Below are 15870 nucleotides of genomic sequence, written 5' to 3'. Positions count from 1 at the left end.
AGGCAAAGGGCTTTCTTTCACCCACAAAATGCTTTGATTAATCAGGGCGCGCACCGCAGGCAGCCCGGCAACAAACCCACCCCTCAATGCACCAAGTCCCTTACACATGCTGTCTTTCAGGTGTTTGCTCTCGCTTGTATCATCTGTCCACTCCTAAGACAAAACTCCTACAATATGCCAACAGTCTGAACTGTGGAATTGATTGACATTTTCGTAGATTTCTTGAGGGAGATTGTTGAAAAATATTTCTGTCCCAAACAGAGGATCTTCTCCAACCCAGTCTGCATGAGGGCCACCATATTTCCTCTGACCATTGACCTATACAGGGTTAATATTACATCTTTCCATCCACTCCACAAGGGAAGATTTATTGTCTTTATACAGAGTTGTAATCCAAGCCTCGCTCTCAGCGTTCATCACGTTGTTGTCCATCATTGGAGAATGATCTGCGCTCTCCGTGGGTCCTAATCAGTGGGCAGAAGGCTAGCCCCTAGTTGCCTCCAAATGCCCTGTTCTGGTGGGGTCTGTCACACTTCTGTGTCAAGGAAGTGGGACCTGATTGTGGTGATAAAACCAGTGGAAACCTCTCAGCTTCTACATGGCACTTGCACTTTTGGCACTAATGGAATATTGTCTCTTGGCCATGGAAGCCTGGCCATGCTTTGGGTAATAGATTGCTTTGGTCCAACACTGCCTTGCGCAACTTCTCGCAGGCAAAGCAAGCAATTTCTGATTTGTGTTAGTCCTTGTGTGTCAAGGTATTGGCTGAAGCCACATGTGCCCGAGAGTGTCAACGCCATGGCACATGTTACGAGGATGACTCCTGCTTGGCCTTTTGACTAGAGAGGGTTGGCTTTTCCCACAGCGCTCAGCGCTGAGCCTGCCGAAAAAAAAAAAAATCAAAAGCAGGTCACCCCACGTGAAGGCTCTCCTTTGGAGGATGCGGGCATTGATCCCGCTACCTCTCGCATGCTAAGCGAGCGCGCTACCACTTGAGCTAATCCCCCATGGCTCAAGTCGTCTTTTTGCGCTCTAGTTGATCACTGCTCTCTTATGTGCTACGCGGAATAAAGTCCACCATCTGTTTTGTGTCACTGTGTTTCATTCAGCACAGCACAATGCAGCATCCCAGTACTATAGAACACCTGCCAGCAATCAACTCCTTCACTACCACCAGCAATTGCCTCTCTCACTACCACTGTTGCCAGAGATGCAATCTTGAAGCGCAAAGGATTAAAAATCACCTTTTTACCCCCTACGCTGCTTATTGACATGACACATTAGGTCTACATTCCACAGACTCAAAGCGTAGATATATTTCCTCATTTTGTACTACTTGCAGCTTCACATTTAAATGCTGTATATACATCTAAGATCACCCAGTTAAAAACACCCAGAATGCAATCAGGAAACCAACCATCAGATGGCAGCAGAACGCCTACCAGGTTAGATAGCTCTATCTCCAGGCACCTCCCCATGTCAGCATTGATGGGTTAGGCTCTGGCTGCTAGACACCAAGACAGCCTCCATTTTCCCAATTTCAAAGGTTTTCGCTCTTCCTCCTCAGAGTTCCCTTTTTTCTTTCCTGAGACTTTGGACAGCAGAATCCCTTGGGAAGAAGCTCCTTCTCCAGCCAGTAGTGAGGCTTCTGGTGCTATCCACGGAACCCTTGGTGGCAGAGTCACACCTCCAAGCAGGTCTGTGGGCGATTAACAACCATTTCCTTGGGTATGGCCCCATGGCTATCCATGATGTCATTTGAAGGAGGTGGTTGGAAAAGCTTTCACAGCGACTAGCAGGTTCTAGACAATATACTTGAGCCTTGACACCTTCCAAGGTACTGGATATCGGGGGCGGCGGGGAAGTGAGCTACCTGTGGGGCGCTAAATACAAAGCGACCGTGATTGCACTGGCCGGGAATCGAACCCGGGCCTCCCGCGTGGCAGGTGAGAATTCTACCACTGAACCACCAATGCTCTTCGGCAGGGCACATGTGGCTTCCCTCGCCTGGCAGGTTCTAAAAAGTCCTGCTTGAGGCCATGGTAGCCATGTCTGTGAATACCTTCAGATGTGGGTCAAGCCCACCCAAAGACATGCCTTTCTTCAGCCGCACACACCACCACTGTTAAAATGTAGGACATCCCATTGCGTCTTTGAGGCTAGAAAGCCTTTCCATTGGAGAAGAAAAGCCAAGACTGGGCCAGAGCTTTTTCTAAGTACCTTTGACTTGGGGTTGACTTGTCTAAATCAATGGCAGTGCCTATTAATCTACCTTGCCACTTTGCCGGATGGACCCACTCCCCATTCACATCCGTAGGAGATCTTTAGAGGGGCTCTACATTGGCCTCATGTGAGACTCTACAAAGTCACTAGGAGCTGCCTGAAACAGAGAGGAACAGATCTTTTCCGCTGAAAGCCTCCTATAAGCAGAATGTGGAAAGTGGTGGTCAAGCGCCAGGCGAGGTGGCCTCCCAGCCAAAGAATTTCCTGGAGTTTTTGTCCCATAGGACCGGTAGCATATTACATCCTCCTAATTTTGCAGCTGCTTCCAGCCTGGAGCAGAGTGGCGCAGCCGAAGCGTGCTGGGCCCATAACCCAGAGGTCGATGGATCGAAACCATCCTCTGCTAAGTTGGCTTTTTCCTCTGGCAATCTCTGTTTCCTTGCTTAGGCAAAGGGCTTTCTTTCACCCACAAAATGCTTTGATTAATCAGGGCGCGCACCGCAGGCAGCCCGGCAACAAACCCACCCCTCAATGCACCAAGTCCCTTACACATGCTGTCTTTCAGGTGTTTGCTCTCGCTTGTATCATCTGTCCACTCCTAAGACAAAACTCCTACAATATGCCAACAGTCTGAACTGTGGAATTCATTGACATATTCGTAGATTTCTTGAGGGAGATTGTTGAAAAATATTTCTGTCCCAAACAGAGGATCTTCTCCAACCCAGTCTGCATGAGGGCCACCATATTTCCTCTGACCATTGACCTGTACAGGGTTAATATTACATCTTTCCATCCACTCCACAAGGGAAGATTTATTGTCTTTATACAGAGTTGTAATCCAAGCCTCGCTCTCAGCGTTCATCACGTTGTTGTCCATCATTGGAGAATGATCTGCGCTCTCCGTGGGCCCTAATCAGTGGGCAGAAGGCTAGCCCCTAGTTGCCTCCAAATGCCCTGTTCCGGTGGGGTCTGTCACACTTCTGTGTCAAGGAAGTGGGACCTGATTGTGGTGATAAAACCAGTGGAAACCTCTCAGCTTCTACATGGCACTTGCACTTTTGGCACTAATGGAATATTGTCTCTTGGCCATGGAAGCCTGGCCATGCTTTGGGTAATAGATTGCTTTGTTCCAACACTGCCTTGCGCAACTTCTCGCAGGCAAAGCAAGCAATTTCTGATTTGTGTTAGTCCTTGTGTGTCAAGGTATTGGCTGAAGCCACATGTGCCCGAGAGTGTCAACGCCATGGCACATGTTACGAGGATGACTCCTGCTTGGCCTTTTGACTAGAGAGGGTTGGCTTTTCCCACAGCGCTCAGCGCTGAGCCTGCCGAAAAAAAAAAAAATCAAAAGCAGGTCACCCCACGTGAAGGCTCTCCTTTGGAGGATGCGGGCATTGATCCCGCTACCTCTCGCATGCTAAGCGAGCGCTCTACCACTTGAGCTAATCCCCCATGGCTCAAGTCTTCTTTTTGCGCTCTAGTTGATCACTGCTCTCTTATGTGCTACGCGGAATAAAGTCCACCATCTGTTTTGTGTCACTGTGTTTCATTCAGCACAGCACAATGCAGCATCCCAGTACTAAAGAACACCTGCCAGCAATCAACTCCTTCACTACCACCAACAATTGCCTCTCTCACTACCACTGTTGCCAGAGATGCAATCTTGAAGCGTAAAGGATTAAAAATCACCTTTTTACCCCCTACGCTGCTTATTGACATGACACATTAGGTCTACATTCCACAGACTCAAAGCGTAGATATATTTCCTCATTTTGTACTACTTGCAGCTTCACATTTAAATGCTGTATATACATCTAAGATCACCCAGTTAAAAACACCCAGAATGCAATCAGGAAACCAACCATCAGATGGCAGCAGAACGCCTACCAGGTTAGATAGCTCTATCTCCAGGCACCTCCCCATGTCAGCATTGATGGGTTAGGCTCTGGCCGCTAGACACCAAGACAGCCTCCATTTTCCCAATTTCAAAGGTTTTCGCTCTTCCTCCTCAGAGTTCCCTTTTTTCTTTCCTGAGACTTTGGACAGCAGAATCCCTTGGGAAGAAGCTCCTTCTCCAGCCAGTAGTGAGGCTTCTGGTGCTATCCACGGAACCCTTGGTGGCAGAGTCACACCTCCAAGCAGGTCTTTGGGCGATTAACAACCATTTCCTTGGGTATGGCCCCATGGCTATCCATGTCGTCATTTGAAGGAGGTGGTTTGAAAAGCTTTCACAGCGACTAGCAGGTTCTAGACAATATACTTGAGCCTTGACACCTTCCAAGGTACTGGATATCGGGGGCGGCGGGGAAGTGAGCTACCTGTGGGGCGCTAAATACAAAGCGACCGTGATTGCACTGGCCGGGAATCGAACCCGGGCCTCCCGCGTGGCAGGCGAGAATTCTACCACTGAACCACCAATGTTCTTCGGCAGGGCACGTGTGGCTTCCCTCGCCTGGCAGGTTCTAAAAAGTCCTGCTTGAGGCCATGGTAGCCATGTCTGTGAATACCTTCAGATGTGGGTCAAGCCCACCCAAAGACATGCCTTTCTTCAGCCGCACACACCACCACTGTTAAAATGTAGGACATCCCATTGCGTCTTTGAGGCTAGAAAGCCTTTCCATTGGAGAAGAAAAGCCAAGACTGGGCCAGAGCTTTTTCTAAGTACCTTTGACTTGGGGTTGACTTGTCCAAATCAATGGCAGTGCCTATTAATCTACCTTGCCACTTTGCCGGATGGACCCACTCCCCATTCACATCCGTAGGAGATCTTTAGAGGGGCTCTACATTGGCCTCATGTGAGACTCTACAAAGTCACTAGGAGCTGCCTGAAACAGAGAGGAACAGATCTTTTCCGCTGAAAGCCTCCTATAAGCAGAATGTGGAAAGTGGCGGTCAAGCGCCAGGCGAGGTGGCCTCCCAGCCAAAGAATTTCCTGGAGTTTTTGTCCCATAGGACCGGTAGCATATTACATCCTCCTATTTTTGCAGCTGCTTCCAGCCTGGAGCAGAGTGGCGCAGCAGAAGCGTGCTGGGCCCATAATCCAGAGGTCGATGGATTGAAACCATCCTCTGCTAAGTTGGCTTTTTCCTCTGGCAATCTCTGTTTCCTTGCTTAGGCAAAGGGCTTTCTTTCACCCAGAGAATGCTTTGAATTAGCAGGGAGCGCACCGCAGACAGCCCGGCAACAAACCCACTCCTGAATGCACAAAGTCAATTACACATGCTACATCTGAGTGCATTAACCCCTCAGTGATCCAAAGAGGCTCACTACACTGCACAAAAAGATAAACAATCAATGTAGAGCATGAATGCTTGACAAATATACAGGTGAAACTCGTAAAATTAAAATATTGTGCAAAAGTTCATTTATTTCAGTAATGCAGCTTAGAAGTTGAAACTAATATATGAGATAGACTCATTACATGCAAATCAAGATAATTCAAGCTGTGATTTGTCATAATTGTGATGATTATGGCTTACAGCTCATGAAAACTCCAAATCCACAATCTCAGAAAATTAGAATATTGTGAAAAGGTGTAATATTCTTGGCTCAAAGTGTCCCACTCTAATCAGCTAATTAAGCCATAACACCTGCAAATGGTTCCTGAGCCTTTAAATGGTCTCTCAGTCTGATTCAGCAGGAATCACAATCATGGGAAAGGCTGCTGACCTGACATTTGTGCAGAAAACCATCATTGTTACCCTCCATAAAGAGGGAAATCCTCAAAAGGTAATTGCAAAAGAAGTTGGATGTTCCTAAAGTTCTGTTTCAAAGCACATTAATAGAAAGTTATGTGGAAGGGAAAAGTGTGGAAGAATAAGGCGCACAAGCAACAGGGATGACCACAGCCTGGAGAGGATTGTAAGGAAAAGGCCATTCAAAAGTGTTGGGGACTTTCACAAGGAGTCGACTGAGGCTGGAGTCAGTGCATCAAGAGCCACCACACACAGACGGATCGTGGACATGGGCTTCAAATGTTGTATTCCTCTTTTCAAGCCTCTCCTGAACAACAAACATCAGAAGCGTCTTACCTTTGCTAAAGAAAAACAGACCTGATCTGTTGCTCAGTGGTCCAATGTCCTCTCTTCTGATGAGAGAAACTTTTGCATCTCATTTGGAAACCAAGGACCCAGAGTATGGTGGAAGAATGGAGAGTCCCAAGGACCCCGAGTATGGAGGAAATATGGAGAAGCCCAAGGACCCCGAGTATGGAGGAACAATGGAGAGGCCCAAGGACCCCGAGTATGGAGGAACAATGGAGAGGCACAAACTGCAAGATGTTTGAAGTCCAGTTTGAAGTTTCCAGAGTCTGTGTTGATTTGGGGAGCCATGTCATCTGCTGGTGTTGGTCCATTGTGCTTCATTAAGTCCAGGGTGAACGCAGCCGTCTACCAGGAAATTTTAGAGCACTTCATGCTTCTTTCTGCAGACGAGCTTTATGGGGATGCTGACTTCATTTTCCAGCAGGATTTGGCACCTGCCCACACTGCCAAAAGCACCAAAACCTGGTTCAATGACTATTACGTACCTGGCGATGGAGGCCAATGGAGAGAAGGCTTTCCTTGTGGCTAAGTTCCGGACTCCCCTGAGAGTGGGACAGTGGGAGTCAGGCCCAAAGTTGCACAGGTTGCCTATAAGAGTGCTTGTTGGTGGTCCACTCAGGAGCTCAGCTAGTGCACGGAGATAGGTCTGCAGACTGGAAGCGCCTGTGCATGGTATGCAAGCCTCCGGGATTTTGATGTTTGTTGGTTAGTCAGTTTGAGCCAAGGTCAGGTACCGGGTGGGGAACAGAACAGACGTGGTCAGGTGGGAAAGCCGAGGTCAAGCACGGAGGAGCGAGAGAGAGAGTATCCTTTAGCCAAGCCGAGGTCAGATCAAGGGGGTCAGTAGAGCAGACAGGTCCAAGTAAAAGCCGGGTTGGAATCAGGAAGTCACAGGTAACAGGAAGCAAGAAACAGGAACAAACCACGGGGAGCTAGAGATCATCCAGCAACCAGAGGAAGTGATGAGTCTCCTTATAAAGGCCGTTTGGCACCAGACTGAGGCTGAGGTGTCCCTCTGCAGCCATGTAGAGTATTGGCAGAAATGCCCAAACTTCTGCTGTGGACAGGACCCTGACAATGACCGTGGGATTACTGTGCTTGATTGGCCAGCAAACTCACCTGACCTTAACCCCATAGAGAATCTATGGGGCATTGACAAGAGAAAGATGAGAGAGATGACACTGAACAATGAAGAAGAGCTGAAGGCCACTATTGAATCATCCTGGTCTTCCATAACACCTCAGCAGTGCCAGAGACTGATAGCTTCCATGCCACGCCGCAATGAGGCAGTAATTGCTGCAAAAGGGGCCCAAACCAAGTATTGAGTACATATGTATGCTTATACTTATCAGAGGTCCGATATTGTTCTATGTACAATCCTTGTTTTATTGATTGCATGGAATATTCTCATTTTCTGAGATTGTGGATTTAGGGTTTTCATGAGCTGTAAGCCATAATCATCACAATGATGACAAATCACGGCTTGAACTATCTTGCTTTGCATGTAATGAGTCTATCTCATATATTAGTTTCACCTTTTAAGTTGCGTTACTGAAATGAATGAACTTTTGCATGATATTCTCATTTTCTGAGTTTCACCTGTACCTCCCATCCTGGACACATCACCTATTTCTTCTTGGCTTCCTGTCACAGGAGAGAGAATTCAAATAACCAGCCTGACTACTGATCAGGGCCTAACCAATTCCAGAATGTGGCTAGGCAGTTGTCTGGGAAATTGGTTGCCAACTAGACAGTAGAGAGCTAACAGATGCAGTAATAAGAGCTTGCCCATTAGAAGACCAGAACTGATGAGCAGCAGGAATGGAGTTTGGAGGTTGCACATGGGCAGAGAAGGCTGAGAGTTGGTGTAGTAGAGAATGCGAGGAAGCACACATGGAGATGAACATTGCATAACTGTGCATATAAGATTTTATGGGTATTAAGCTATAATGGCCACATAAAGCATACATGTCTGGAGGCACCTAGGCTGGCTGGTGGAGCTGCAAGAGGAAATGCTCATTGCCACAGGTGTGTGTTACTCCGTTTCTAGAGTGTGCTGAGAGATTGCACCTGGAAAAATCCGAGGAATGTAGGGTTGACTTGTCACCACCTCACTCCTACACACAGGCTGCTGCCTGGAATCTAGCTTCTAAAGAATTTCTTAGGAAATCATGAGTTCTGCATTCCACAGTTACCCCAGTTTTCTCTCCTTTAGAGAATGGTCCAAAAAAGGTCACACTAGAATACAGGTATTGTTACCCATACATGCCCCTACAGGTCGTGGGGGAGGTAGAAGAGAGCGATCAGCTCTGGTGCAATGACTAAGTACAGTATGGTAATTTCTAAATGTCCCAAAACCCTGCAGAAGCCCCAATTTATAGAGTTCTGGAAGAGGTTTTAAGACATGTGATTGAAAAGTGAAACAGTGTGTTTGGGAACTTGATTTTCAAAGACAGAGTAGTGATCAAAAAGGTTCCATGCAGAGACCAGGTCTGATAGGCAAGATAGTATCGGTTCCGGGCCCCCACTCCTACAGGTGAGTGAGCTGGACACACTTTAATTCATCCTGTTGTTGCCTGCTGTGAGAGGATGGGAGTCATAGCTACGATGGAACTGAACTGTTACTTAAAGTAGGGAGCAAGTAGAGAACACCCCATGTCTAGATCCCTCTTGCTGATCTGGTGAATCCTCTGCTCTTATTTCTGAAATTGTTGAATTTGTTTTTCTGTTGCCTATGTTGAACTGAACTGTTGCCCAAAGTAAGGGGCAACTTCTACTTAGAAAAACTCCACTTCTCCCACTCTATCCTGTGGCAATGATCCTCTGCTATTACACCATTACCACTGGACCCAATACAGGAAGAGAAAAAAAATCCATCAGTTGTGGGTAAATATTTTCTTGTTTTGTGACATTGTAAACTGTGTTATTCTCTCAAGGCCATTGGGCCTATTGGACTTTGGGCTTGCAGAGTCAATGGCCAAGGTGTAAATATGTGTATGCTAGAGCATTAAGTATTTCTGCAAACCCTCACTCAGGTAATAGTATTGCCATGCAGAAAATGTAGTTATGTAGATATTGTAGTTAGATTTTTGGTTAGGCAGGATGTATCTCTGCTATATTTCAGGGTTTTGAAAGATAACAGCACGTCAAGATCATTGCATCTGTGGTACATGTAGCACCCCCCTAGATACAGTAGGTGCTAAGATTAGTTACATAAAGTGCAGGATCACTGTGTTCAGTGGGGCTGTGTGTGTATTTTGATAGATAAATTTAGCTTGCCTCACTGTAACCAGTGTGCCTCTCCTTGATTGGTTAGGTCTGTTCAGTGTTTCTGAACAGACCTAACCAGTGTGGCTTGATTGGTTAGGTCTGTTCAGTGTTTCTGAACAGACCTAACCAGTGTGGCTGCAATTGTGTCAGGTAAATTTAGCTGTGCTCTCTGTAACCAGTGTGCCTCTCCTTGATTGGTTAGGTCTGTTAAGTGTTTCTGCTGCTAGTTTGACTGCCCCCTCTGCTTTCCAGAGAGCTGTAGAATTCTCTGGAACATAGGTGTGGGGCAATACAAATGGCAGTGTAGCGTTACCCCCTTAGGAGATACTGAAGTTTTAGGTCCCCCTACAGTCCTGCACAGGCACTGGATCCCCTGCCCAGGGATTCACCAAGAACACCTGGATAAGAAGTATCTAGGGTTTGGGGTGGTACTACAAGAGAAGATGGCTAGCTCTCCAAGAATCTTCCCATCCAGACTTGCATCCAGGGGAGAGTAACCAGTCACTGAGCTTATTTTTTTGGATGTTATTAAGGGAATTAGAACTTGGACAGGGGTGTATGGGATGCCCAAGGGTATGGCAACAGAGGACACTCTTCCTGAACTATGTACAAGTCTCTTTTTGCAGCAAAAAAACAAATCCTTCTTCTTGAAGAGCTAGCCAGCATCTCCTGTAGTACCACCCAGACCCTAGATGCTCCTAATCCAGCTGTTCTGGATGAATCACTAGACAGGAGATCCAGTGCTCATCCTTTTAAGAGAAGACAGCCCTAGGTAGTAGCTAATTAAGTTGCCCACCAGAGTGTTCCTTCCCCTTACTGGCCCAGGGGGGTGCAGGTCTAATCACTCAGTCCTTCTCCTATGCTGCTGCTGGGTCAGTGGCTGCTTTCAGGCCTTCTGGCAGGGCCGCTCCTTCTCTATTGAATCCTCACTCTGGGGACCAGTAAAGTCCCAAGCTTTCCTCCTTCCAAGCTTCCCTGCCTGTAGGTGAGCCATTTACCATCTGGGCTCCCTCTCAGGCTCTTACTCTCCAGCCTCACTTCTCCATCTTCCACTCCAACTTTCCCCTTGCTGAGCAGGCTCAAACACTCTTAAAGTATGTCCTGGCCTTATACCAAGCCTCCTGTTGGGGATTGGTCAGTATCCCTTGAGAGTACAGACCCGCCACTCCTCACTCCCTCCCACTGCTTATACAATTTTCTCCAAAACTCTCAGCCCCTAACTGAAATTTGGCCCCCTGACTATCACACCTAGGCTGCCATACAGCCCTTCTAACCAAGGATTAGAACTCCAGCTCCCCCTAGCTACCTAGGAGGGTTCTACAGCAGTTTGAGTATTTGCACAGCCCTGGCTAATCCCCAGATGCCTGTATAATCACTCAGAGACACAGAGCTTCTGGACAACACTGTCATGTGCTTGCTGTTCATGAGGCCTCAGGTGTGTGAGTTGAGGGCCTGGATACTGAAGCTACAGATAGCTGACTGAGAGGCTGTCTGCTGAAGATCTAGTTTGGTATCACTGGAGAAAGGTGCCACTTGAAAGTTGGAAGGAGGCAACCAATTGTCTATGGACATTTGGTGAGCACAGACTGCTTTGAGTGATCTCAGAGATTTGTGGACTGCCACCCCACTCCTCTATTGCTAGAGAGTCAGCTGTGTGTTTGCTAACGGGGACATAGGCTAGTGTCCTGAAGAGCTTAGTCTATCTGATTCTATGTGAAGGGACTCTGCTCTTGTTGCTATATAGAAGAAAGTCTGCATTTAACTGTTTCTATTACAAAGCCAAGTCTACAGTTAGCTATCAGCAAGGACCTCTGATTCAGCTTTTCAGAAAGGTGTTTATTGTCCTCAATCTGTACATAGTTCTGTTTTTGGAGTATCCCACCAAAATAGGAACAACAAAAAGAACATACCCTGGTTATTTAGCAAAAGAGTGACTGTGCGTGTGTGTGCCTGGCTGCAGGGCAATCCACTGGGAAAACGTACAGCAGCTCCTGCAGGAGTAATTGCTACATACATATTCTGATTATTTCAGACCAGGTTCTATGTCTACATGTCCATTAGGGATGTTGCAGTACATTTTTGCCACTAGGTGATGATACAGTAGCAGAAAAAGTTTATGGACTTTAAAACGCTATATTTTAAGATCATTGATTCCTATATGTCATTGATTTGTAGGAGGTTCATCTCTAAGGAGATAATGCTCCAACCTGAATTGCAATGTCTATGCTGCTCGTCTAATTCTGTTCTCTTGCAAGAAAATAGAAACAAGAGATTTGCACAGCACAGCCATCCAGAGCAGTGTGCATACAGTGAAGCCCCAACACACCGCCCCCTAGTAAAACACTCCCTGCACACAGTTAGCCCTTTGATCGCCTCTCATGTTAACCCCCTTCCTGCCCAGTGCCATTAGTACAATGTCAGTGCTTTTTTTTAGCACTGATCACTGTATTGGTGTCACTGGGGATGTCAGTGACACCAAGTCAGTTCCCCCCATGTCAGAATGTCTGCCGCAGTCCCACTATAAGTCACTGATTGACTCTGTTACTAATAGAAAAAAACTAATTCCAGTATCTATACCGCCATTTGTAAATGCTATAACTTTCACGTAAACCAATTAATTTACATGTATTGGGATTTTTTTTTAGCAAAGACATGTAGCAGAATACATGTTGTCCTAAATTTATGAAGAAATTAGATTTTTTTAATTTTTTTACTGGACATGTTTAATAGCAAAAAGTCAAAAATATAGTTTTTTTTCTCAAAATTGTCGGTCTTTTTTTTTTTTATAGGTCAAAAAATAAAAAATGCAGAGGTGATCAAATACCACCGAAAGAAATCTCAATTTGTGGGAAAAAAAGGACATAAAGTTCATTTGGGGGCAGAGTTGCATGAGAAATTGTCAGTTAAAGTAACGCAGTGCCGTAACGCAAAAAAAGGCCTGGTCAGGAAGGGGGTAAATCCTCCGGAGGACAAGTGGTTTGGCATGGTGTGAAGGTTTCATAAAATTTACATTTTCCTTCTTTATCTGCACACCAGGGAAATGTTTTGATGTTCATCACTTTCTTCCACCAATTATACTGTATATGTGAACATTGTATATAACAGTTCTATCATTTGAGATTTGAGCACCTCGTGCCATTATATAGATGATTTCCCTTATATTTATTCCCTTTAGACAGAACACTACCAAAAAAAATCACTTGAACATGATGTTTTATTAACTGTGCACTGCAAGTAAAAGCTCCTTCCATACAGCTTACAGCATGTCATATGACCCAAAGCTTGAGGATACCTGACCATCAAACCTATATTTGGTTTCACTCCCTTGGTATCTCTCATCTCAACTATTGAAACTCCCTCATTCTCCTACCTCTATACAGACTATCCCCCTTTGCTGAACAAACAAAATGGTACCAATTTACATATGTGAAAAGCACAGCAGCCTCTAAACTAGGACGACTGTGCTTGTAGGCTGGCCTATACCAATGTGTAGAGAATATTAAGGCCAGGTTTCACCCCTAGTCATTGGGATACAAAAATGTTTTAACTATCCCTTCCAGCAGATTCATCTAAGCCTAAGAATCCTGCAAGAACTTTATAGATATGGGCCAATATCTACAGTATGACATACCTTTACACATTTCAACATCATAAAGGGAACTCCTTGACTCAAGGGGCCTCTCTTTTCCAAGTATCTCCAGGCATTGTACAAAAGGCTGATGCTCCCTAAAGCCCCTAAGATACTACAGCCCTGAGTGATTGGTCTCCTTCATCTAATGGAAGACCCAAAAGTTTGCTCAACTACTCCTTACCCACAAAGTCCTTAGATTTAATTTTACAGGTGTTCTTGTCACCACTAATCCCATCAACCCCCATGTAATGGAAATGAACAAATAAACAGTTGAGGAGTAACCGTAGCCACCATGAATACTGCTACCAGAAAAATCCATCGATCTAACAACTCAGTGTCCTCCACCCCTCTGCCAATCCCTCCACTGGCCTCCGCTCAGTGTCCTCCATCTCTCTCTACCAATCCCTCCATTGGCTTCCAGTCAGTGTGCTCCACCCTTCTCTCTGCCAATCCCTCCACTGACTTCTGCTTAGTGTCCTCTCCTACATCCCTCTCTACCAATCCCTCCAGTGGCTTCCACTCAGTGTCCTGCACACCATCTGCCAATCCCTTCACTGGCCCCTGCTTAGTGTCCATCATTCCTCTCTGCCAATCCCTCCATTGGCTTCTGCTCAGTGTCATCCACCCCTCTCTGCCAATCCCACCACTGTCCTCTGCTTAGTGTCCTCCATCCCTCTCTATCAATGCCTCCACTCACTTACACTCAGTGTCCTCCAACCCCTCTGCCAATCCCTTCACTGGCCTCTACTTAATGTCATCCATCCCTCTCTACCAATTTCTCCACTGGCTGACATTCAGTGTCCTCCACCCCTCTTTGTCAATCCCTCCATTTGCTTCTGCTTAGTGTCCTTCATCCCTCTCTACCAATCCCTCCACTGGCTTCTGCGCAGTGTCTTCCATCTCTCTATGCCGCTCTCTATAGTGTCTTCCACTCGGTGTCCTCCATCCCTCTCTACCAATTCCTCCATTGCCTTCTGCTCAGTGTCCTCCACAGCTCTCTGCAAATCCTGCCACTGGCCTCTGCTTAATGTCCTCCATCCCTCTTTAGCAATCCCTCTACTGTCTTCCACTCAGTGTCCTCCACCCCTCACTACCAATCCATCCACTGGCCTCTGCTTAGTGTCCTCCATCCCTCTCTACCAATCCCTCCACTGGTTTCCGCTCAGTGTCCTCCATCCTTCTATGCCAACCCCTCTAGTGGCTTCCACTCAGTGTCCTCCAACCCTCTATGCCAATCCCTCTACTGGCCTCTGCTTAATATCCTCCATTCCTCTCTACCAATCTTTCCACTGTCTTCCACTCTGCATAACCAATATTGAACAGCTCATATTGTTCAAAACAGAATATGCTATATGTCCCAAAGCTTGAGGACACCTGGCCATTACCTTGTTATCTCTCATCTCAACTATTGAAACTCCCTCTTCATTTGCTTACCTCTATACAGACTTTTGCTCTATCATGAATACTCACCCCTCTACCAATTTCTCCACAGGCCTCTTATCAATCATGTGTCATCCATTCCTCTTATCAATCCCTCTACTGGCTTCCATTCAGTGTCCTCCACTCCTCTCTGCCAATAATTCCAGTGGCATCTGCTCAGTGTCCTCCATTCCTCTATGCCACTCCATCCACTGGCTTCCACTCAGTGTCCTCCACCCTTCTCTGCCAATCCCTCCACTGGCCTTTCCTAAGCTTACCTGTAGGTACAAGTGTCCAGTGGGAGTTTATTTCCACTTGAATACAGTTTTGTATCTCTTGTCCCTCCTAACACTCTTGTCTTGTTTTGTATTGTACCTTTACAATCCACAATGCAAACAATAGTTTGCACAGCACTTATATTGTAAAGTGCTGTGCAAACTATTGGCTGAATAATAATAATAAAGTGCCCTGACGTAGGGGGAGCCATTTGCCCTCCAAAATACATTGGCTGTATCTGATGTTCTAAAGATACAGTTAAGCAAGATGAAAGTTTGTACTAGGTACTCCTAACCATATACACAGATGTCAGTGAATAAAGCTCACAGGTTGCCCAAGGCTGTGGAGCTGATTTCTAAAGGACAATGTGCCCAACCTCCTCTTCATCACTGATCCACTTTCCAGCCAATGCTGCCTGCACCAGGATGATCCCCAGGAGAACAGAGAGGGTGCTAGCCATTAACAGTCTCATGGCTGCTTACCAGAGTGAATATCTGTGTTTTAGCTCCATCTCTGGAATTTATATCAGGAACTCTAATGGGAGAAAAGTGGTAGGACAGAAATGGGAACTGGTTTGGTTTCTTTGTCAGTAATACTATTCTATGAGGTGTAGAGCATCCATCATTACATAACAGGATATTTATAGCTTCTCATTCATAGCAGTCACGTCATTTCTTCTATATGACATATCATTTACCTTCCTTCCCCAGGTCAAAACTAATTGGCAGATTGGTGTGAGAACATTAAGTGAAAATTATTTTATTACGACACATGTTCATTACACTCTACGTCTCACCCATTGTTATATCTTAACATGGCATAGGACAAGGTCTTGTGGTATTCAAGATGAAGAAGAAGCCATACTTTCATCTGGGAAGTTAGTTATCTCATAACTCATCCAAAGTGAAATTTTATTCTGTGATTTGTCCTGTTTTATAATGACTTATCTGGCACAAGGTTTGTACAATGCAGTCCCCCAAAGCAAGCAAATGCACTTTTTTGGGGTTT

At 46.0% G+C, this 15870-nt stretch overlaps 3 non-coding genes across 3 annotated transcripts; all 3 read right to left on the bottom strand.

Moving 5' to 3' along the window:
- Positions 1-1905: 1905 nt before the first annotated feature.
- Positions 1906-1976, bottom strand: TRNAG-GCC (transfer RNA glycine (anticodon GCC)). Its single transcript has one exon. It is a non-coding gene; the product is annotated as a tRNA-Gly (tRNA).
- Positions 1977-3602: 1626 nt separating this feature from the next.
- TRNAA-AGC (transfer RNA alanine (anticodon AGC)) lies at positions 3603-3675 on the bottom strand. Its single transcript has one exon. It is a non-coding gene; the product is annotated as a tRNA-Ala (tRNA).
- Positions 3676-4573: 898 nt separating this feature from the next.
- On the bottom strand, positions 4574-4644 carry TRNAG-GCC (transfer RNA glycine (anticodon GCC)). Its single transcript has one exon. It is a non-coding gene; the product is annotated as a tRNA-Gly (tRNA).
- Between the last annotated feature and the right edge of the window lie 11226 nt (positions 4645-15870).

This window comes from Staurois parvus, unplaced genomic scaffold (genome assembly GCF_062004578.1).
Source record: "Staurois parvus isolate SC_StPar_1 unplaced genomic scaffold, SC_StPar_1.0 ptg001181l, whole genome shotgun sequence".
NCBI lineage: Eukaryota > Metazoa > Chordata > Amphibia > Anura > Ranidae > Staurois > Staurois parvus.
Note: the sequence above shows the minus strand (reverse complement) of the source record. Positions and strands in the feature narration are given on the sequence as shown.